The 24,492-nt window shown below is 38.6% G+C and overlaps 1 protein-coding gene and 1 long non-coding RNA gene across 2 annotated transcripts in view; both read right to left on the reverse strand.

Moving 5' to 3' along the window:
• Nucleotides 1-24,492, reverse strand: part of Slc44a1 (solute carrier family 44 member 1) — a 215,032-nt gene that overhangs the window by 6,050 nt on the left and 184,490 nt on the right. The window lies entirely within an intron of this gene.
• LOC141415394 (uncharacterized) lies at nucleotides 161-24,435 on the reverse strand. The gene is made up of 2 exons (XR_012440357.1): nucleotides 17,776-24,435; nucleotides 161-13,465 (listed from the first exon to the last, which is right to left on the reverse strand). It is a non-coding gene; the product is annotated as an uncharacterized lncRNA (long non-coding RNA).

A 24,492-nucleotide genomic window follows, 5' to 3' on the forward strand; every position in this document is an offset into this window, starting at 1 on the left:
TGACTATTATTATTATTATTATTATTACTTCCTACTTTCTTTTAGTAATTTTCCTAACTCAACCACCTTTAAATAAAAAAGTTTATTTTTTCTGGTGGTACTGGAGCTTGCTAAGCAGGTGTCCTTGAGTCATGCTTTCCAGACCTTTTTGCCTTAGTAATTTTTCTGGTTTTTTTTTGAGTTTTTGCCCAGGTGAGCCTTGGACTGCAATCCTCCTACCCATGCCTTCTACAAAGTTGCTTATTTTTTGGTGATACTTTGAACCCAGAGATTCATGCTTGCCAGGCAGGCACTCTACCACTTGAGCCACTCCAGCAGTCCCTATGCCTTCTAAATAGCTGTGATAGCTGTGGGAGTAGAGTGTACCACTGTGTCCGGCTAATTATTTGAGATGCTGGGGTTGGCCTCAAGCACTGATACTCCTGATCTCCGCCAGCAGAGTAGCTGGGATTACAGCTGTGAGTCACTATGCCTTTGAAACAGAAAACAGTGAGGAATTTTCTTTGATTTTGGTCTTGGTATGGCTGGTATGATTGCATAGAAGTCCTTTGCATGTCTGACATGACTTTCTTCTGCCCTCACATTGACTTCATAGTTTGGATAGACACAGAATTCTATGATGGAAATTCTTTTCCCTCAGAACTTTGAAGGCCTCAGTCATCTCTTTTCTCTCCCTAACTCCCAGTTGCTTGTTTTGATGTTGAAGCTCCTGGGGGGCATCTCTACTTTTATTCTTCCCATCTTGTTTTTGCCCTACTTTCTGAGAGGTTTCCTTAAATCCATTTTTCCAACACTTCTCATGAGTGTTACTTTTGGTGTTTTTTTTTTTTTCTTTTTTCTTTCTTTTTTAGTACCAGGGTTTGAACTTAGGGCCTCATTCTTGCTAGGCAGGTACTTGAGCCATGCCCCTAGCCCTTTTTTGTTGCTTTAGTTATTTTTCAGATAGGATACTATCTTTTCTCCCCAGGGCTGGCCTCAGACCACAGACCTTCTAACTATGTCTCCCAGATAGCTGGGACCACGAGCACATAGCATCACACCCAGCTTATTTGTTGAGATGGGGATCTAACTTTTTGCCTGAGCTGATCTTAAACCATGTCTTGTTTCCATCTCCCGAGTAACTGGGATTACAAGTTTGTACTATTATGCCCAGCTCTGTATTAATTTTTAAGAGCTCTTATTTGTTCTCTGAATCTTCCTCTTTAGAGTAGTAAAATATTTTCATGAATACAGTCTTTTCTTTTGTCTCTCTAAGTTTGTAACTTTTAAAATTCATTTTCTTGTACCTTACAGTCTGTTTTTCCCCCAAATTGTTTTGTTTGCTGTTTTCTTCTTTATTTTAGTGGCTGTCCTTCATAGCAGGGTCTTGCCTCAAGGTAAGACTACAAGGTGACCTGACTAGGTCTTTCAGTTGGGGACCCCCCTCACCCACTCATTGACATATTTAGATATTTTCTTAGGCCAGTCAGACTCTCCAGAGAATGGTCTTCCAGCCTCACACTTGGTGGGTGAAGACCTGGCTGCTAGAATTCTGGGACCTGAATGGGGAGAGAAGACCCCCCTCTACTTCCACTTACTCCTCCTGGCTTAAAGTGACACCCCTGTTTCTGATGCTCCCAAACCTTGTTTTATCTTCTTCAGAGAATACCTCTCTAGTCTTCTGAGAATGAGAGGGGCAATTGCCTGATAGCACAGAATAGGGGATGGTGGCTAGAAGATAATATTTTTAAATATGCCTTTTAAGATTTTTAAATATGCCCTTTAAGATTTTTAAATATGCCTTTTAAGATTTTAGTTATAAGTTAAATACAGTAAAGCACATGAATCACAAGTGTACATGTCTTTTTATATATGTATGCATCTGTGTGGCACCATCCAGACCCCCCATTGTCTCCTCCCAGTCAAATCACACCCCACAGTAACCACATTCTCTTTCCTCACAGATCAGTTTTGTTCTTGAACTTGAGTTAAAAGAATACTATTCAGTGTTTTACTTTTTTGCTTAATATTATGACTATGAGATTTATTCATGTAGTCTCAAGTTAGTTATAGTTTCTTCCTTTTCATTTCTGTGTATTGTTTGCCAGTATATGAATATAACATAATTACCCATCTGACTATTGGGGGCACTTGAATTATTTCCAGTTTGGGGTTATTACAAATAATCCCTCCATGAATGTTCTTGAGTATGTCTTTTGGTGCCCAGGGGCATGCATCTCTGTTGGGAACATACCCAGGAAGGGACTTGCTGATTAGATATTTATTTTCAGCCTTAATCAACAAACCAAACAGATTCCCACTGTGCTTGTACTGATTTATTTTGCCATGAGTAGTGTATGAGAGTTCTGGTTGCTCCCCAACCTAGCCAAAACTTTTAATTTGAGCCATTCTGGCGGATGGGTAGCAGTATCTCCTTGTGGTTTTAATTTGCATGTCTCTGATGACTAAAGATATCAACAATCACCTTATATGTGCATTGAATATTTGACTACACTCTTGTGAAATGCCTGCTCAAGTCTTTTATCCATTTGGGTCATCTGTCTTTGTCTTACTGATTTGCAGAAGTTCTTTATATGTTTTAGATAGGAGTCCTTCATCAAATATGTGTTTTGGGGGAAAAAAAATCTTTTTCCAGTCTATGTCTTACCTTTTTTCTTTTTTTTAATTGTGTCTTTTGATAGGTGGAAGTTCTTAATTTTTATGCCAAATGACCCAATTTTAAGCAATTGAAGTCTGAGCTACTTTTTGATCCTGGTGTAATACCCTATAGAACTTGTGCTTAGCAGAACACTATTTTTGCTTCAGGGTTCAGGGTTAGGCTTCTTGTGCCAGCTGTCATTAGACTGAACATTATCAGACATGAACTGTACCACGCTATTGTAGGATCTCAGGTCCCAGCAAACTGGAAGAGCAAGATCATCTTAGGTGTTACGGCAGACCATATTGCAACAAAGCTTTGGTGTCTAAAGACAGAAGGACAGTTTCCAGGCCATGGAGTCACTTTTTCTGTATCCTTTCTTTACAACCTGCTTGGTAAGAGAATCTGATGTCATTTTGGACAAGTTTTATGCAATCTCTTAGATGTATCCCTTCAACAAAGCAAAATAGAAAAACAGAACATTTTATTAGACATAAACAATAAGGTTTTATCACCTTTAACAAGGAGTGGCCTGAAGAGACAGCCTACTGGCTAATTATTGACAAAACAAAGGGCTATAAATCAACTGTTCAAAAACTGGTCAACTGTTTTTTGACCTCTGAAAAACCCAGTAATTTCAGAGATTCACTTAATTACCTTTGAAACTTTGTTGCAAATAGTTTGTTGGAAGTATGCCTGCAAGTAAAAATCCTCCACTCAAAGCTGCTTCATTATGCAAATGTCTCTCAGGTGAATTTGAGGACACTGAAATGAGTGTACGGAGTTATACCTACCCCCAAATTAGTACATTTTGAATTCTTTTAGTCAAACTCTATAGATTGAAATTTGGGTTTTACTTGTTTATTTTTCTCTTTGGACTTTTGGAGATGACCAGAATTATGTCTTCTTTTCAGGTGTATAACCCTCTTATGATCCTCCCCTCTCAGAGGAGGGTGTCAGTCTCCTACCCATGCTGGCTGGCAGGTAACAAGCATGGGCCAGAGTACAGCTATACTCCTGGTACTTATTAAAGAATAAAATGCCCTCGTTTCACTGCTGCATCTCAAAAGTTAAAGTAAGACATATAAAGCAATGGCATAGAATTGTGAATCTAGAAATAAGCCCACTCATCTTTGATCAATTGATTTTGACCTTGACAAGGGTGCTGAGACCATTTAATGGGCAGAAAGAATACTCTTTCAACAAAGAGCAATAGAACAACTGGAAATTTTTACATACAAAAGAAGAAAACGTGTCACCTACCTTATTCCACATATACCATATACAAAATTAACTTAAATTGATCAAGATTTAATTATATAAGCAACAATAAAACTCTCAGAAGAAACTTTAGAGCTAAATCTTCATGACCTTGGATTGGGAATGGTTTCTTAGCTATTACAATAAAAGTATAAGCGACCAAGAAAAAGATAATTTGGCTACATCAAAATTAAAAGCTTCTTTGCTTCACAGGACACTATTAAAAAGCAAAAAAGATGAGTCAGGCATGGTGGCTTACACCTGTAATCCCAGCTATTCGGGAGGCAAAGATCAGAAGGTTTTGAAGTTTGAGGGCAGCTTGTGCAAAAAAGTTTGTGAAACTCAATCTCAACCAATAAAAGCTGGGCATAGTGGTGTGTGCCTGTCATCCCAAGTATGTGGAAAGCGTAAATAGGAGGATTTCAGTCCAGGCACATCTTAGCATAAACTTGAGACCCTATTCAGAAATACCTAAAAGCAAAAAGGGCTTGGGGGTGTGGCTCAAGTAGAAGAGCATTTGCCAGCAAGTGCAAGGTTCTGAGTTCAAACGCATACTGCAAAAACAGACAAGGAAAAATGACAGCCTTTAAAATGGGAGAAAATATTTGCAAATTATATATCTGATGAAGGTTTATTGTCCAGAATATATAAATAATATTTAGACTGAACAATAAGAAAGCAACCCAATTAAAACATGGGAAAAGGTTTTGAATACACATTTCTCCAAATAACATATGTTAATATGTAATAAACACATAAAAACATACTTAACATCACTAGTTATTAGGAAAATGCAAAACAAAACCACAATGAAATACTACTTCACAAGCACTCAGGTGGATATAATAGCAAAGGTGGAAAATAACACGAGTTGTGGAGGATGTGGAGAAACTGGAACCCTCATGCATTGCTCTTGGGAATGTAAGATGGTGCAACTTCTGTGTAAAACAATTTAGCAAGTCCTCAAAAACTGGAACATAGAGTAACCATATGACCTACCAATGCTATTCCTAGATTCATTGTACCCAAGAGAACTGAAAGCATATGTCCTCACAAAAACTTGTACATGAATGTTCATAGTAGTAACTCATAACAGTGGAAAGGTGCAAACAACCCACATCTTGATCAACCGCTGGATAGACAAAATGTGATATATCACATGATAGAGTATTACTCAGTCATAAAAAGGAATGAGATACCAGTATATAGCACTTCATTAGTCTGTTTTTCTGCTGTCAATAATACAACACCACAGATTGGGTGCATTTTAATGAAAAGCGATTTATTCATAATTCTGGAGGTCCGGGGGGCTGCATCTGGTAATGGCCTTGCTGTCAAAGATACAGAGAGAGACAGGCAGTGTACATGTGTATCCATGTCTCCTCTGATCTCTCTCTCTCTCTCTCTGTCTCTCTCTCTCTCTCTCTCTCTAAGTTTTATTTTTGACAATACTGGAGTTTAAACTCGGGCCTCATGCTCTCTAGGCAAGTGCTCTAGTGTTTGAGCTGTGCCTCCAGCTCTTTTTGCTTTGTTTGTTTTTGGATAGGATCTTGCTTTTGGCCCAGGCAAGTCTGGACTGTGATCCTCCTATTTTATACGTTCTGAGATCTGGAACGAATGAGGGCAGGAGATGTGAGGAAGTAAGTGCAAAGGCCCTGAGAAAGGCCTGGTGCAAATAAAGAGCAGCAAGCCTCTCAGAGGTCACTGGTGGAGCAGGGTGAATGGCTGAGAGTAGCTGGGAATGGTTTGCAAGCAGTGACTGGTGGCTGCATGGGGCTGAATTCTAGGAACTTTGAATTTTGTTCTGTGGGATGGTGAGCCACTGGAGCATTCTGGACAGAGATGTGATGACCTATCTTGACAGCAAAGCACCACTCTGACTCCTCTGATGAGAATAATCTAGCTGCACAAGGTTGGAACCGAGAGACAAGTTAAGAGGTGACTACATTTTAACAGGCAAGGAAATAAAGAGCAGCAGCAGTGGAAAAAGGGAGAAGTAGTTGGATTATGGATCTCTGTGGGAAAATAGTCTACAAGATTTACCAAAGGGGTGATTGTGGGGTTTGAGAGAAAAAGAATGGTCAAACAGATGCCTCGGTTTTCACTGCCAGCAAATGGGAGGGTGGTGTCTCCACTCACTGGGAGGAGCTTGACTTGGGGATGTTAAACCTGACATCCTTATTAGGACTCCAAGTAGAGCTGGCAGGCAGGCTGTTAAAAAGACATGAAGTAAATCTAAATTTCAAGTGAGAGATAATGGGCAAGAGTTGCCAAATAAAATTTCAAAATAAAAATTCAGGGACTGCCTTTAAAGATTAGAAATGCAATCTAAAATTATTAAATAAAATTGGAGCAAGGAAGGCTAGATATCTGTATAGATGTAGAGATGAAGGAAATGAGACACACCTTGAAACAGTCCCTGCAAATTTTCTTTGCACTGGCAGATTTAACATTTGCAATAAGCCCTAAATCTTGGGTGATGATTCATCTGGAACTTTGTTGAGGTAAGCACTTTTTTACAATGGAAAATCTTTAGTGTTTTATCTCAAAATACTTATTTCCAAAAATTAAAGCAACACGGAAAAGTCCTACCCCCACTCCCTCTAAGCTTTGTGATAATCTGGTCTTAACATCATTCCAGATCCTCCTTCTAAGATAGGTTATGAATTGTGTGCCCTGTGGATGTGGAAGTGTATCACTTAATTGTGAGTGAGCCAAGCTAATGTCTATTGTAGAGATGTGAAAGCATCCTTGTTTTATATTTTGGTCAGATACTCAGTAACCATTAAAATTTTGAACTTGGTGCTTTGTACACCATTCAAGAATATGAATGGTGCCAGTGGCTCAGTCCTGTAACCCTAGCTATTTGGGAGGTTGAGATCAGGAGAATCCTGGTTTGAGGTCAACAAATAGTTCAGGAGACCCAATCTCCAAAACTAATCATAGCAAAATGGACTGGAGTGTGGCTCAAGCAGTAGAGTACCTGCTTTGCAAATGCAAATATCTGAGTTCAACCCCTCCCCCCAAAAAAGTCCCACCAAAAAAAAAGATAATTTGTTAAAGCTGTGGAATAACGTTATTTATATCAAAATTATAACCACAGTAGCTAATAAGCACTGTATCTGTATAGAAAGTCCCCGATGGTACAGCCCTTGCTGACTGCTCTACCTGCATCATGTATTGGAAGCCTCCCTACATTTCTTCCTTTTTTTTTTTTTTTAACAGATGGGGAAACAGAGGACTAGGTAAACCAAACAACTTTCTCATGACTACAAAAAATAGCAGAGCCAGGAACTAAATCCAGATATGGTTAATCACAAAGTCCAAACTCTTTTTTTTTTTGCTGTACTGGGGTTTGAACTCAGGGCCTACATCTTGAGCCACTACACCATCCCTTTTTTGTGATGTTTTTTTTTGACATAGGGTCTCAGGAACTATTTGCCCAGGGCTGGCTTTAAACTGCGATCCTCCTGATCTTTGCCTCCCAAATAGCTACTCCATTTGTTAAAACATCTTCACAAATCCATGGAAAAGGATAAATTACTTAATAATTGGACCTCACTCCAGTTATGCATCAAAATTATTTCTAGCTATTGATGAGTAAGAAAGGTAAAACAAAATCATGAAAAATAGAATATAAATTACATCTTAATTTAAAATTAGAAGGAAATACAGGTAAGTAAGTATAGGTACTGATTTTTCGGTTAAGAAAGGATTTTGGAACAAAAAAGGGGAGGGAAAATAATATTAAATTATCAATAATTTGTGTATCATAATTTAAATCATTTATAGATAACAATTGTAAACAAAGGTGAACTGCAAAGAAGGAAAAATATTTGTCATCTATATGACTGGAAAAGTGCTAATATCCCTAACATCTAATAATGATTCATTCACCAATAAGAAAAGTGGTGACATCTCAACAGCAAAATTGTCAAAGAACATGAATAGAACACTTACAGGAGGAAACAAAAAAAAGGGCGGATAAATTACTCCAAGATATTCACTAATAAAGAGATGGAAATAAAACCAACAAGGACTTCATTCCTTTGCCTTTGAATTTATCAAAGGCGAATGAGAACGGTGAGTGTCTGCCAGGTGTGGGAAATGAGGACCACCACAGACTTTAGCATAAGAGTCAACTGGTGGAATTTGCAGAACTTGGCAGTATGTCACAACACTCATAAAGAGCACCGCCACCGTTTGAGCTAGTCATACCTCTTTCAGAAGTCTATGTGAAGGAGCTAGTCAGCTCGGGAGCAAAGGCAAAGAAGTCTGTGCAATTAAAAGATGCAAGTAAATGAAAAGATAACAATAGAACCCTAATATAAAGGAATAATTCCACCATGAGTGGCCATGTTTTTGAAGACTATTTAATGATATGGAAAATGGTTATTTTATACATATTCAGATATGTATAACTTTATATAATATTAAATTATAAGGGTAGTTGATAAAAGTTCCTGGGTATATGTAAATATTAGTAAGTTGATACAGAAATCTATCAGGAAATATGTCCACAATGATCATAAATGTAGTTACTTTCTATAGAAATACGTTACGTGTTTTTAAATGAACCTGTATTACCTTAATAATCATGTTAAAATTGTAACAGAACTTTGTATACAAGAATGAATATAGAATATAGAATTTTAAAATCTGTTCAAATCACTATAAGAAAGAACTAAGGTGAGAAAGGAGAAAAATAGAGGAGATGAACCAATCAGGATATAATACATATATACATGGAACTGTCACAATAAAACTCCCTGTATACAAACAAAACTACCTTATACAAACAAAAATGTCTTATTTCAAAAATGGAGAACATAAAGGTAAAACAGGTGTTGTTTGGGGGTGGTACCAGTGTGGGGTGCGGGAAGGATGTAGTGAAAGGGTATAGAAGGGTGAATTTAGTGGAAATATTATGTACTTATGTATAAAGAACTTTGGTAAATGTCATAATGTACTCCTAGTACAACAATAATAAAAAAGATTTAAAAAACTAAAAATTGTAGCATAAAATAAGGAACACCTAAAAGTTAATTTTTTTGTGCAATAACTCAGGTTCTAGTAGTGTATGCTTAACAAAGTAAGTAGAGATATCAACAAAGATATCTATACAAAGATCACTGTAGCATTGTTATCAATAATATCTTAATTTTGAGAAGAAATTGATAAACTCAATTATAGGAGAATGACTGAATAGAGTATACATGAATGAAAAATATTGTAAGTCTATTAATCCTGCTTTCAAGGGATTTTTTAAAAAGGCGAAAATTCTCATGTTAAGGGAAACACAGATGCTAGAAATTATTTTCTATATATCCTATTGTCTCTAACCTTTTGTGTTTAGCATGATCTGAGTTAAATAGCAGATAGATATCAGACATACACACACACCATGAAGGAAATGTGTCAGGGGATTAATAGCTGTTGCTTTGGGGTTATGAGAATATGGCTACTTTTTATTTTGAGGTATATTTTAACTATTGTTGTATTATGTATTTTTATTTTCTAAATGAGTAATGTGATAACTTTAGCCCATCAATTTATTTATGTATACTCATCTTATTTATTTATTAAATTATTTGCTTATTAATCATTATATCAATTTAATAATTTATGTAAATAGACTAAGACTGAATTCAGGCTCTGGAAGATAACAGCTCTGACGTTGGCAAACTACCAATCTTCCCTAGCTTCTGTTTTCTCATCTGTAAATGGGAAGAATAATGTCTGTTCGGCAGACATTATTGAAGATTCAGCATTGTGAGCCACTCATAAAAGGTGCTCAAGAAAAAGCATTGATATTATTTGATTATTGTTATTTTTAAAAGTGGAAAAAGATTTAGAAAGCAAAGAAGTAATAGAGAACTGAAAAGGTGTGCATAGAGACTTTCCCATTCTTCCAATCAGGATAATTATTTAAATATAATGTTAAAATAAGAGCTATAAAATAATTACATTCCTGGAACTTGAAGGGAATGTCAATGTATATCAAAGATCAAACAAAAATCTTTGTTAGGAATGAAACAATGCATTTGGTAACACCAGCAAATTCTCTTAATAAGTCGGACATTGCCACCTTGTGGAATTAGTGATACATTACAGAGCCCATGAAATTGGAGATTTTATTTTGAAGGCTAAATTATACAAATATCCTATAAAATTAGCATGCAACAACATGAGATTATTCTCAATAACATATTTTTGAAATAAATATTTTAGAAGGTTATGTCATAGGAAGTTTGACAACAAAAAATTACCATTATTCTGTCACTGCAATGTAATAATATTGTCTTAAAATTATTTTCATTACATTCCCCTTTCTTTTTATCTTTAATTTAATATTATACCATTAGGATTTTTGATGCTGTTAATTGTTCATAATGATTTTAGTGTCTGCCTGACATTATATTAAATAGTCATTCTTTTTTTTGTCTTTGGCCATACTAGGGTTTGAACTCAGGGCCTCCTGCTTGCTAGGCAGGCACTCAACCACTTGAACCACTCTACCAGCCCCTGTACTAAGTAGATGTGCCATACCTTGACTCAAACATTCCTTTAATTCTGGACATCTAGTCTGCTTCCAAGAAATATGATAGTTTTATGCTGGGCACAGTGACTCACTCCTGTAATCCCAGCTACTTGGGAGGTAGGAATTGTCAGGATTGAGGTTCGAGGCCAGCCTGGGCAAAAAATTAACAAGATCCATCTCAATTATGGAGGAAAGTGTCTCTAATCCCAACTACACAGGAAGCTATACGTGGGAGAATCATGGTCTGAAACTAGCCCTGGACCAAAGACCCTACCTAAAAAATGACTAAAGTAAAATAAAGGGCTGGTGGAGTGGCCACCAGCCACATCTGTCTATCTATCTATCTATCTATCTATCTATCTATCTATCTATCTATGACAGTGACACCTTGAAGATTTTTTTACATGCATATGTATTAAATTACTATAGAACACACTTTTTCCACTTAAAATTATATCATGTACAGTTTCTATGGCAATAATACCCATTAAAGCATTTTTATCAGCTAAATGGGATTCCATTATATATTTATTATTTAACTATTCATGATTATCTATTTTATATTATGTTATAAATTATTAATCCTTATATTATTAATTAACACACAAGTACTGATGTACTTACTATGAATACTAAACCTTGTTATACACATCGGTGAAAGTGGTGCTTGCAATCTGATGGGGAGGAGGGGACAGGCATTAAATGAATAAAAGGAAAAAGGCACATGACCATATTTCTCATGAGATGCCACTAAGGAAACAGGATATTGTGACAGGACTCACCACGGGTTTGTAGAAGTCCTGTCTAAGGGGAAGTCTGGACCTGAAGGATGAATAATTGGACATTTGAGAAGCTGAGGGAGGATGTTTTAGCTTGAGGCCTTCTGCACCAAGGAAAGGTGTGTTGTACTTTCAGTCTGTGGAGTAACATGTGACTGGTATTCCAGAAAGGTCACTCTCCTATTCTGTGGCAGAGAACAGAGTAGGAGGCTGGTGTGTGGGATGGGAGACCCTTAGGGGAGTGTGGCAATAATCCAAAGGAGGTGATGGGGGAATGGAGCCGGCAGAGCAAAGGTGGGATATAAGATGGAACAGAGTCTTACCTTGTGTGGGAGCAAGGGACCTGGTTTGTCCCCATACTCAGCAATAAACATTGCGTCAGGATGGCTGCTAATATTTAAGGGGTCTGAGGCAGGACGACAAATAGAAGATCTGCCTCCATTCTCTTCCCACCCCTTTCTCCAGCTGGAATGGAGGGGGCCTCTCACACTCACTGTGGCCACCTGAGCCCACAAGTCTAAGCTCTGTCTGCACCACCTGTGATAGCCACAGCCAGTGTCCACTCTGGGGAGAAAGTTCCTGGAGAAGAGACCCGTGGGACATTGTCTGGTGGTAAGGTGAATTCTAGGGTCCTGAGTTTCTGTGAGATTTTTTTTTTTTTTTGGTCATATTGGGGTTTGAACTCAGGGCTTCATGCTTGCTAAGCAGGCATTCTATCACCTGAGCCACTGCGCCAGCCCGTCCTGAGTTTCTGGATGGTCTTACTTAGGCTTTGGGGTGGCCATATCTCTTGGCCCCATGGACTTCTTGCCCTGTGCAAGTTGACCAGAAGGAGGAGAGCAAGAGCAGGAACCCTAGGGCTCAGGGGCTGGACATGGTACTCACTACATCTAACCAAAATTAAGTTTGCAAAACATCTTAAATCATCCACAAAGTATAGTACTGCACATATGTTTTATGTATACAACCCCATATCAATCCCATATCAAACCTTGTCCATGTTTCTGTATGGTTCCTAGCTAATTAATTCAGTTTCATCTTCCACAAAGTTGGTGGAGTCAACATCCACTTACCTGGCTGGCTACCTGAACACTGTTTCCCACTGTAGCCAGAGTGAGTGAACCCATAAAAGCATTCATATCTTCTTTATACATTGGCATTTAGGCTCGATAGCATCAGTGCCTGCTGCAGTTAATACACCTATGAGGTGACTTCCTGTATACTCTGGGAAATATTCTAACTTGAAATGAGACATTGGAAGAGAGGGAGGGAGATTTAAGAAGGAATCTAGGTTTCCAGTTTAGAAACTGGTTTGATGGTGGCACTGTTTGCTGAAATGGGAAAGACAGAATTGACCCGATTCCCTATTGTTGGGCATCTATGTTAGGTGCAATATTATACAATTTGGAACAATGCTCTGATTTGCAGCAAAATCTTTTCACATATCCTTGATTTCTAAACTGAATTTCTGGTAAAAGACATGCTCATTTTTGAGATTTCTTTTTTCCCTTTTTTTTTTTTTCCTTTGCAGTACGGGAGATTGAACCTAGGGCCTTGCACTTGCTAGGTAAGCAAGTGCTCTTCCTTTTGAGCCATACCCCCAGTCCTTTTGTTTGTGGTTTTTTGAAATAGGATCTCACTAACTTTGCCCAGTCCGGCTTCAAACTCACAATCCTTCTACTGTGCCTCCCAAGTAGCTAGGATTATAGACATGTGCCACCACACCCCATCCTCATTTTCAAGATTTTAAATATACATCACCAAATGACTTTTTCTGAGACTTTTTCTAGATTACACTAGACCCAAATGACTTTTAAAAGAGCTCTTTCCTCATGCTGTCAACATTAGAGTGGATTTGAATACTGAGTTCTAATCTCCCTCCCTCCTTCTTCCCCTCTCTCCCACATTCCCTGCATCCATCCAATAACTAAACTTTTGTTAAGTACCTATTATGCCTGACATAAATCTAACTTTGCTCCTTGTCGGGACTGGTAGATGACTGGGAATAGGAAGGGCAATGTCAGGCTTTAGAGTTTTCAATGTGTGTGACTTGGATACCAACAAACTTGTTGACTCTAGGTGCCAGGCCAGATGAGTTAAATTCCTTTATTTTACTTTATTTTTTGGTGGCACTGGGGTTTGAACTCAGGTCCTCACACTTGCTAAGTAGGCACTCTTACCACTTGAGTCACTCCACAGCCTTCAGATCAGTTAAATTCCCACTTGATTTAGTCTGGTGATGACACTCTGAGAAAACATGGAAGAAAAATGTGTAGCTTTATGCGGACCACATGTAGGAAACTGAGATCAGGCTTTGCCTCAGGGAGTTCTAACTTAGAGAAAATCATTTTACAATGAGTTTTAAAAATATTGTCCTTTATGAGTTTTGTCCTTTAGCCAAATGAGGCAAAACTGCCTTATCCAGGGGTCTGTCCAGGCACCCCATAGAGAAGGATGGAGCAGGAGGCCCCCAGCACAGGGGCTCCTTCTTGCACAGTAAGGCCAGCTCCCACCCTCTTGAATTGACAATAAACTTTATGCTACTTGACTGAACTAGCTATAACTCTGATTTGAGAAAAAAAATAGGAGCTGGTGGATGTCTTTATCCTTGGAACTCAGGAGAGTACACCTAGCAATGATATCTTCTCTCCTCTAGCTGGCACTTAGCAAAAGACTGGGAGCACACACACAGCACCATCTTCACTGCTATCAGGTCCAAAGTTATTAGAAGACTTTGCAAGGCTGAAAAATAATGACAACACACCTATGTCCTGAAGGAATTAAATGGAGATTCTTGGAGTACTGTGAAACTAATGCAAGACTTGATTGTTAGTGTGGGTCTCTCTTCTGTGAGCATGGATTACTATGAAAACTCCCGTAATCCAGAACTCTGTTAATGACTGTGGCTCCAATACATACTTAAGTGACTTCTTGGGTATAAAACGCCCTTACCACAGTAGCTTTTGCCTAGTAAGCACTCAGCAAATGACAGCTGTTCCTAAAGCAATGAACTGCACTCTTGCACATCTAATTTACAAAATGCATTTTATTGATCAGACTATATATTTGTAAAACAGAGGAATAATTTCTAGGTATTGCTTTGTAGTGAAAAATAAGCAATTTTAAAGTGAAATAACTTCTAGAGGCTTAACACCTGTCTTTAAGAAAAATGCAGGTTGAGCATCCCTAATCTGAAAATCTAAAATCCAAAATGGTCCAGAATCTAAAACTTTTGACCACCAACCTGACACCACAGTGGAAAATTTCACAACTGACCTCATGTCACAATCAAAATGTAGGCACACTAAAAACACTGTATAAAATTACATTAAGTTATGTGTGTGAGGGCTGGTGGAGTGGCTCAAATGGTGGAGCATCTGCCCAGCAAGCGTGAGGCCCTGAGTTCAAATACCAGTACCACCAGAAAATGAAAAAAAATAAATAAATACAAAATAAAATTCAGCTAGGGAAATACAGTCCTGACTGGGAGTACTATCCTGGACCTAAGAGGGGTTCACTGGGGCAGTAGGGAAGAAGGGTGCTAACCTAAGTTTATGTGTGTGAGATACATATGAAATATAAATTTTGTATTTAGGCTTGGATCCCACCCCGAGGTATCGCACCATTAATATGCAAATATTCTACAATAAATAAATCTGAAATACTTCTGGTCCCAAGCATTTCAGATAAGGGACACTCAATCCAGATAGGACATGCTTAAACCTTTGTTCACACAATTTTGCTGGATCTCTGTCTTTCTGAATGGCCTCTTGAGGTGCTTAACTCAGTAGGAGTCAGGCCACGCAACAGCACGTCTGTCCAAACCCTCCTAAGCACGGCTTCCACTCATAATCAGCTCAACTTTCCGGCACTTTGTAGACTTCCTTATGTTGGAAGAAAAGGAGGGGATGTGTAAGAAAGGGATGTGTGACTGCCAATGAAAAGGAGCGTCTTTGGAACTCTCCCTTGTGCCCCACCGTGCATATGTGTCTTGGAGACAGAATGCTTAACTGTAATTTTTCATCCCAATTAATTTTTAAATAACAGAAGTTACAGGTGTTCCCAACTTTCATTTAATCAAGAGTTTTAACCTCCTCTTTCTTCTAGGAATCTAGTAAAAAGGAAAATAGGACATTTGATCCCTTTCCTCTCTTCCTGCCCAAACCTTGGATTGCTGCAAGACAAAAGGGTGCATTCTGTCCAGATCACGGGGTCCATGGTGTGGAGGGCTCTGGAAACCACACGTTGGTTCTGAATAATGGCAGAAAAAGGCCTTCTGGTCAAATATTTGAAGGTCTGAGAAACTGTGCTGGTTTCAGGAGACAGAGCAAGAAGCATGTCATGCAAATTTAAAGCAGCAGATTTGGCTTTCAAACAACCATCAAAGCAGGCAGCAGTTTTACCTTCTTAGAGGATTTCTGAACTGGGTAGAAAGCATGAGTTACTAAATTAATTTCTGTTAATAATTAACAGCTGGCTGTACCTGTAAACTGGGAGTTACAAAGCAAACAAGAAGCTTGCCAGAGTACAGGAAATTCAAACCTTCTAAACCCCAGATTGGAACATGTGGTCTATACAAAAACTTTTTCTCCTGACCTAAGTATTCCCTGAATGAAACTCTCCTTGTAAAATTACGATAAATACAATTCCCTTTCCTACCTTTTAAAGCTTATTAAACACAAAATAAAAGTTAATTTGAACATGTTAGAATCCTTCAAGTACAAATAAAGCAGAGTAATATTTCAGGACCCTCATGATCTCCCTATAAAGGCACCAGTTTTGTTTTGTAGCCACCCTTGGGGGGAGGCATTTCTCTGAGTTCTATTCAGTTTAAAGCTTTGCAAACTAGCATGTTTCCTAGGCCAGTCTTGATACTAACTCTAGAGTTCTTCAGCTTGTAAGACTTTTTTCTTTTGTGCTTTTTAGTCTTTAGTTGTTTGACTCTATTTTTGTTATCTTGTTCACTGCCAAAATTTGTTCATTCACAATCTGCCAACATCTTAGTATTTCCGGGATATTAAGAGTAGATAAGCATAACAGAATAGAATATGTACAGTGGGGACTGTCCCCCACAAATGTTATCCCTCTAAGCCAAACATTAACTTTGGATCAAGTTTTTCAGAGTAATGTCCATTAGATTGTTGACTAAGCTAGTGAGCAAGAAATCACAGTCTGTTAGGTAATATCTGCCAATAAGAAAATGCAAGGCTGGAGTGGCTAAGAGACCCTCTCCTGATTTGGGGCCGGGCCAGTCAGGCACAAGCTGCTAATCTGTGCAGATGGGGCAGTCTATCCCATAGGCCAGGAAATCCTGGCTTTGGGAATAACATCAATGCTGTGTCCCAGGTCTACTGAGCAAATATTGACAGAACTGGAGTCCTCTTGGGGTGTGGGGGACTGGTAAATGATTGTCAGACTGCATCCTTGAAAGAGCTCAAAATCTTTACAGAGAGATTGGTACAGCAAATCTGTAAACTAAGAAAAGTGCTTTTATTTAATTAACCTATCCTAAAGGCAAGCCCCACAGGAAGCAGAGAACAGCATGAAGTAATGGCCCCTTATCACTGCAGTCTGTAGGCTGTATGTTTCCCAGTCTTTTGATAAGTTGCTGGTATCAAGGGAAGGATAGAAAAAGAAGGGAAAGGAGCTACCATTTATTATGGACTTTCTATGTGTTGGTATTGGTCTCAGGATTTTATACACATTTTGCTCATTGAATCCTCAAGGTACTAAGCTCCTTTTGCCAGATAAAGAGAGAAGTGACTTTGCCAAGGTGATGGAGCAAGCAAGATTCAAATTCAACTCCATTAGCCTCAAAATCCCATGCTTTTTTTGCTATGATAATTGAAGGAATATGCATGATATGGCTGACGAGCAGTCAGGAGGGAGGAGGGAAAGACAAAGGGACCATTTATCCATCCTTTATGAAGGTGGGTGTTGACTGTGTGTGACCATAAAGTAAGAAGCTCATCCATAATCCCTTATTATAATTAAAGGGTGCAGAATTATTCAGAAAACCATGAATTGATTTATTGCATGCTTCAGGTTCTGAATAACACCCAGTAAGAACATCTATGGGATTGTCCTGGGGTCTGTGGGATGGGGAATGCTATGTATGGGGCCCCACTAGAACAAGGAGAGGAGGCAGTACAGAAGTTCTGAAATAAAAGACATTCAGCTCTGTCAAATATCTACATAACAGAACCCCCTGTTCCAGCACACAGGCCAAATCTAATTATCAGAATGCAAGAGACTTGCCAAATAGACTGGGAATTTTTGTGTTGGAGAGACATAAAGTTCTCATCTGACAGATATAGTCTTAATCAGGAGTTCTGACTCAGTGAGATCTGACCCCTGTCAAACAGGAGGTGCTATGCTTTGTGCATTGATATTTTAGTGGAATAAACAATCTGATAAAAAGAAAATCTTAAATTTAAACTCTTCTGTGGTTACTCACTATTTATAGCATAAAATATAACCTTTTTGGGACTTACCTTGCCCTTATCTCTCATACTTCTAGCCCTAAACCTTACAAGAGAAAATTATTGAGAGCTTACCCCTTTTCAAATGCATATACCACAAATGCTGTTTCATACTTCTATGCCTTAGCACAAACCAGTCTCTCTTCTGGGGACTCTTGCCTGGTAATGTCTGTGTAGGATCTGTAAGAACAAATTTTTTTCAGGCCTCACCTTATTCCTTAGTCCCACCCCTCCCCATACACACATACTTTCATTGCTAAGATACCATGGGACTTTTTCCCTTTTATCAATGAGTGATAGGAATTGACTTCTTGTTTCCTTAAGACAACCAAAAGGAATAGATTGCTTAGCTGAAAAGTTTATCACTTTTTTTTAGTGTTAATCCAAAAGTAATGTTTCAGATGAGCATAAATATATTGATTCTACTTAAACGGTAGTAAAAAGTGGAGACCAACTTAAAAACTAGCACCCCCCCACCCAGATATCTGTGGGTTTGGATATATTGTCACTGTTAGATTTTGAACACTAAAAATGCATCACCTTCAGTATCAAGCCCAGTTGAGAGAAACACTTGTATAATTTTGGGGTCTTGTTGCTAATTGTTACCTTCAACCAGCAGGTGCCACCAGAGACAAGCACATTTGCTATGGCTGCCATATTAAGGATGAATCAAAAAATCTTTCTCCAGCTGGAAATTCTGTCTCTTCCTAAGGTCCCATCCATCTGCAGAAGCTTCATTTGAAACAGTCAGCATGCATGTCCATAGTTCTCAAAGTAGGCCATACAGGAGAATTCTCTGTGCTAGGGGTAGGAGATTCCTGCACCCCCAGCGACAGAGATTCTGAATCAGTAGGTCTGCTCTTTGCTCTCCCTATATCCCTTTTTGTGATGTGCTTCCGGAAACACTGATTTGCTCCCTCTGCACTCTGTACATTACCATTTCATGCAATCAGGCTTGGAGAAGACCTATTTGTTCATTCAGCAAACATCTGTTGAGCCTTTATAGTTGTACTTTCACAAAGTCATTCAGTGTATACTGTTATTTCAGGTTTGAGGTTATCATCAAGGAATCAGTCATAGAATGCAGTAAAGACTCAACTTTTCCTATATCCATCCTACCAAAAAAATAGGCTTCCACTATGACGAAAAAAAAATCTTTCCCCAAATAAAGAGCATTCAGAAATTTTGTCAATAAATTGATCCCCAATTGTTAGTTTATAGGACATAAACATACTGATGATGTATTTGGGAATGAATCATATTACTATGGCCTCAAACACAGAAAAAAAATAATAAATGCCTCAGTATCTGAACATCAAACTGTTGCTATGTTTTACTGCTATGTTAGTGTTGTAAATGAAGATAAATAAAATCCTAATAGTAAAAAAGTGGGAGAAAATTATATTGCTACAAATGACATACAAAAATTTCATTAGGAACTTAAAATGACCATGTTGTTGATACCCAGGGAGGTTGAGAGAGAATGCATTTTTAAAGAAACTTCATTGAAATCATATATCCTAAAGCAGACTACAGGTAAAAAACACTATCTTTCCAGAGAACGAAACTTAGTATGCATTGAACCAACCTATTTTTTTTTTAACTTTCTGACAATTAGAAAAATTTTAGCACGAGAATGGACTTTAAAGTTCACATTTAGTGAACAGCCTTTCACTCTGTGCTCAATACTGCCTTACAATGTTCCATTCACTCCAGGGCACCCAGCCTCTGCAGCATTCCTCTGGATTCAGGTCCATTTCCTCCCCAAAATTTAGATAGTCTTGGGATGATAGATATTTGGGATGTTTTCTTCACATTCTGTCTAATAAGCAGGAAAAGTCAGTGCTCCCATCAAAAAGCCTTTTGCCCCCTAGAATTTAGCATGGTGTCAGGGTTAGGACAGCATGCCAGTTGCATTTAACAGAATCCTGTTATAGTGGTCTAACCCAGGAAGGGATTAATTCTCCCCCTTTAACAATAAGCCCAGAACACAGCAAGGCCAAGCCTGGAGAAGCTACATAATGATGTCTTCCTGGAACCAGGCTCCTCTGTCTTTCAGTTCCGCCATCTTGAGTGACTGGATTTTGTTCATGCTATAAGATTATACTGTTCTTCCAATATCACATCTGCATCCAGGCAGGCAAAGATGGGGGAACCAAGAGGACAGGAAGTTTCTCTATCAGGAAGGCAAAACTGTTGGTAATCCTCATGAAACTTTAGCTTACATCTTGTTGGTCACATGGCCACCTCAAACCTCAAGGAACCCTGTAAGGTGAGTATTTCTGTTGGTTATTTTGCTCATCAGAGTGATATCTGGGATATTTATATTCCTGAGGAAGAAAGGCAGAACCAATTTTGGGTAGGGTAATTAGTAGTCATTGCCACTCCCTGAGAGTGATAGATGACTGATATATGTTAATTGATGAAATAGAAATCTGTAATGCAACCATTAGAGCCTTTCAGAGGCTCAAGATGAAATTTATAGAAACTTTTTATGCTAATATCCCTTCAGATATTTAAATATAGGGATCATCACTGTTCCTTTGCCCTTCCCCAAGATGTCTATTTTCCAAATAGATATGTTTTCTGGGCTTTCTCTGTAATTGCTCCCATTTGTTTATATTCCATGTACAGTCTGACCTATAAAAAGTAATGCAGACTCATCTCCTTCCTCCTGCTGTACACCATGCTATTAATGAAGCCTGAAACCTCCCACTGTTGGTTCATACAAAGTATGCCTTGAATTCAGATGCCAATGGGAAAAGAGTAGGGGCAAGGGAGACTTACATTACTGAGTCTCTACCCTATGATAGGAATTCTGTCATCTCCTTAATAAGATTTATTCCATTCAGAGATCCCCAGGCTGTATCAACCTCATTTGGCAATTGGGAGGCTGGTTTTATGGACCCCAAGAAGCACTTTACATTATCACTGCTAAACTCCAGGCTGCCAGATTTAGTCCATTGCTCCTGAGCTCTGATTGTTTGTCAGTGAACTATATGATCAGTATTTATATCTCTAAGTCACCTTGAAAATAGCTTATACTTTTGGTATTAGTTAGGATTGTGTTCAGATGTAACAGAAATTCCCCAAATAACAGTTGCTACCATAAAGTTTATTCAAGAAGTTGACGTTGTATACCACAGCATTAGAGATGCAGGCACCTTCTAGCTTGTTGCTCCATGTGTATCTTCTCATCTCAAGGTCACTTCACTGTCTAGGGTGACTAGTGGACCTCAAACCATCGTGTCTGAGTTCCAGTCAGCAGGGAAAAGGGAATTAAGGAAAGGGAAATGGCTCTTTTTAAAGACACTTCCTGGTAGTTATTTATCATTTCCACTTGCATCCTACTGGCCAGAATTGAGTCACAGAGTAACAATTTAGCCGCAAGGGGGTCTGGGAAATGTAGTCCTTGTTCAGGGTGACCTTATCCACTTAAAAAGTAGGTAACTGTTATCATCAAATACCGAGAGAGGGTATTAGTAAACAGCTGATAGTCTTGGCCACTCCTTCTATTTCTTCATCCACAGCAGTGGTTTAAGTATTAAACTGTTCAAGACTGAGGCTAAAATAGGAATATTTATTGTACATTTAATATGAGCCAGGCACTTCCCTGGGCACTCTACATGTAATGATGTAGTTAATCCTCACAAAACACTCTTACATAAGACATAGTGTGACTCCACTGCATAGGAAGGAAAACAGAGGCCAAGAGCGCTGAGAGCCTAATACAGCTCCTTAGAGATATAGCTTGCTTGGAGTCCAGGCTCCTAATTAACTGGCACAATTGCCTTTGGGCAATGTGAGAGACATAAACACCTGTCCTACTTTGGCAACTGTTACTTTGGAATTTTTTTGTTACTTATATCTGGAGTCCGCCTTCTCTATTGGAGGCCTCCCTTGGGCCGAAATTAATTAGCAAGCCATAAGCTTGGTCCTCCAATTAATAATGATTCCACCCTTATTTCTTCTCAGGTTTGTTTAGCAGCAGAGCCTTGCCCTTTGTAATTAGGGTAACAGGGTCAGATCCCAGACCCAGCATTATGCTGCAGAAAAGCAGGAAATGCCCTACATAGGAGATCAGGTGAGCATCCCTGTAAAAATCTCATGGCTGTGTGGAGCAATATAGCATAAGCAGGTTCAAAAGCTTTGTAGCAAGAAAGACCCCAGGTTGAATTCTGGTAAGATTAGGGTTTGAACTGAAGGCTTTGTGCTTGCAAAGCAGGCACTCCACTGCTTGAGCCACACCTCCAGCCATCAGGTTGAATTCTGGATCTGCCATTTGCAACTGGACAACCTCCTTAACCTCTCAATATCCTCCCATAAGACAACCTTGTCACTTTGCACTAAGATTCAAATGCATGTGCATATTTACACTGGGCACATATCTGTATACCACACACACCAGATATGGCACCTGGCAGGGAACCAGGCTTTATTATTTTGATGATGACTAGCAGAGCTCAAACCCACTGTTGGAGCTTCAGGCATCAGTGGAGGAGAAAGAAATGTGAAGGCTTAGAGGTACAAAAGACAGTGAAGGAAGGAAGTCTGTGTTAAATCCCTTTAATAATCTTCTCTTCACTTCTGGGAGTTTTTCTGAAAGAACAAATTCAACTGAAACAAAACCATAGAAGGCTAGATTTTCAGGGTTATCTCAACAGTTAAAACTTAAAGCCCACCTACACACACTGGGGGAGAAAGAAGAGTTTGGCACACAGGGCACAGCAGCTCAGTGGAATGATGGCACTTTGGAGGAGAGAGGTGGAGCCCTTACAGTGTGGAGAAATATTTAGGATTTAATACCAGTAAAAAAGCATAAACTTATGTCTATTAGTGATAGGATAATGTTTGCAGTTATCTGTACATGTTTTTTCCTATGCAGGATTAGAAGGAAGGAGCCATGATTTGAATGTGTCCTCCCCCTCAAAATACAACAAACATATGTTAGAAACAATCCTTCAATGCAACAATGTTAAGAGGTGGGGCCTTTAAAGGGTGATTATGCCATGTGTGAATTAATGCCATTATTAGGTAAGTGAGTTCATTATCATGGGTTTTTGTAAAAGGATGAGTTCGGCTCCCTCTTTCTCTCTCACCATCTGTTGCCCTTCCACCTTCTGCTATGGGATAATATAAATGAAGGCCCTCACCAAATTCAGACTCCTTGATCTTAGACTTTGCAGCTTCTAGAACAAAAAGAAATAAATCTCTCTTTATGAATTATACAGTGTCAGGTTCTTTGATATAATAGTACAAAATGGACTAAGACAGAAAGTATAAAAAGTAAAAAATAAATTTGGTGCAAGGATGTGGGAATAGGTGTAATGTTTTTTCAATGTTTTCATATATTGTCTGTTTAATACAAAGGGGAGGTGGGGCGGCTCAGTGGTAGAGTTTTTGCTCAGCATTTGCAAAACCCTGGATTTCATCCCCAGCATTGCTAAACAAACAAACAAAAAATTTTGACAAAGGATTGCAAAGTTCCATCAGGGAGAAAGTCAGCTTTTGGTGTTTTCAGTAATAGCTTCCACAATGATTTCAGGCTTTGGTTTGTAAATACCCATTTCCATTAAAAAGAACTAGGACTCCCTGAGGATTTGGCCCACTAGAGCTGAGACATGAGAAGCATAGAAGATGATTCTGGAAAATCTGGTTGTGTCAGTAATAAGGAAGTACTCAAGGAAAGACAGGACAGGTCAAAAGGACAGAAGCCAGCATGAGTAGAGTCTTATTGGCCAAATTGAAGGCAATTTGGGCATAAAAATAAATGGCAGAAATAGGAAAAAACAGAAAACAAGTAAGAATGCAGGATTTGATATTTATTTATTCACTGAATTATAAAATATTTATAAATATTTATACCTATTTATTCATAAGTATTTATTTGATGAATAAATAAGCAGGAGAGCAGGGAAAACTCCTTCCAATAGAACACCAACTAATAAATGCAAAAGGAATGATGGAATTGGAAAATCACCATCAGGCAAAAACTACCGAAAGTTATTTCAAGAAGTATATGAGTAGATGCTAATGCTAATGGGTGAAAACTCGATGAGAAACAGGATTTTTACATAGTCTCAAAATACCTCCCAAAAAGATACTCGTTAATTACCAAGTGAAAAACAGTAAAACTACAACATAGAGATCAAGAAGATCCCACTTTAGCGAGATGATCAAAGCTAACATCACAGTGCTAGCACAAACAGATAGCATGTGTCCCCTGATTTGATGTCCTGAGAAGGACACAGCATGGCTCCTGCGGTATCCTGCTTAAAATGCATCACCTGAATCTCACTATGAGGAAACTTAAGGCAAGCCCAAATCAAAGAACATTCTATACAAGTGGCCCAATCCTTCAGAAATATCAAGGTCATGAATAACAAAGATAGACTGAGGAATACACAATTTAAAGGGGATGAAAGATATGTGGACTTTAGATCAAGGGCAAACACAACGAGGGGATTGGACTTTGAACACATGATAAAAGCGAGAGCACACAAGGGAGGGGTGAGGATAGGTAAGACACCTAAAAAATTAGCTAGCATTTGTTGCCCTTAACGCAGAGAAACTAAAGCAGAGACCTTAAATGCAACTGAGGCCAATAGGAGAAGGGGACCAGGAACTAGAGAAAAGGTTAGATCAAAAAGAATTAACCTAGAAGGTAACACACATGCACAGGAAATCAATGTGAGTCAACTCCCTGTATAGCTATCCTTATCTCAACCAGCAAAACCCCTTGTTCCTTCCTATTATTGCTTATACTCTCTCTACAACAAAATTAGAGATAAG

Source organism: Castor canadensis, chromosome 13 (genome assembly GCF_047511655.1).
Source record: "Castor canadensis chromosome 13, mCasCan1.hap1v2, whole genome shotgun sequence".
Classification (NCBI taxonomy): domain Eukaryota; kingdom Metazoa; phylum Chordata; class Mammalia; order Rodentia; family Castoridae; genus Castor; species Castor canadensis.